Source organism: Myotis davidii, unplaced genomic scaffold, assembly GCF_000327345.1.
Source record: "Myotis davidii unplaced genomic scaffold, ASM32734v1 scaffold299, whole genome shotgun sequence".
NCBI lineage: Eukaryota > Metazoa > Chordata > Mammalia > Chiroptera > Vespertilionidae > Myotis > Myotis davidii.
In genome coordinates, this window is record NW_006293088.1 from 6,169,719 (window position 1) to 6,170,310 (window position 592).

Consider the following 592-nt stretch of genomic DNA (forward strand, 5'->3'; position numbering starts at 1 on the left):
ATTTCAGCCTCACCATTGGCTCCCTCGAGGGGGCCGGGGAGCCGGTCACATCTGCCCCTGCCCCCCCCCGCTGGCCCACCAGGAGCGGGGGGCCTCCCCTCGCTCATGTTTCCTGCTCTTTTACAATTGTTTCTGCTTCTCTCCTCTGGAATTTTTTGGTTTTTCTGTGTCCCTCACGCCTCTCCTTTTCCCACTTCTGGGCGATTAGCATTAGATCCCTGAGAAGAGTTGGCTCAGGTCTGGGGCGTGGCTTCATTCTCTCATTCATTCATTCACTCATTCATTCATTCATTCGACAACCCCTGGTGCTTGCTGAGGCCCGGGCGCCGAGCGGTGCCAGGCACGTGGCAGGGAGGAAAGGCAGAAGCCCCGCTTGTGGAGCTGACCGAGGTGTGGGCTGGTCTGTGCCCGGGCACAACTAGGAGGGGGCGAAGCTGAGCCTCGGACCCCAGCAGTCTGGCTCCTGAGCCCACGCACCCACTTCCCCGCGAGACTGTTTTGCAATCGGCCATGACTGAGGGTCCTGTGGCCCAGAACCCCCCCTTCCCACAAGACCCCCGAGGGCCGCCAGTGCTTGACAGGGAGCGGGCCC

General features: G+C 61.7%; 1 protein-coding gene across 1 annotated transcript in view; it reads left to right on the plus strand.

Moving 5' to 3' along the window:
* CASZ1 (castor zinc finger 1) overlaps positions 1-592 on the plus strand; it is a 36,836-nt gene that overhangs the window by 11,892 nt on the left and 24,352 nt on the right.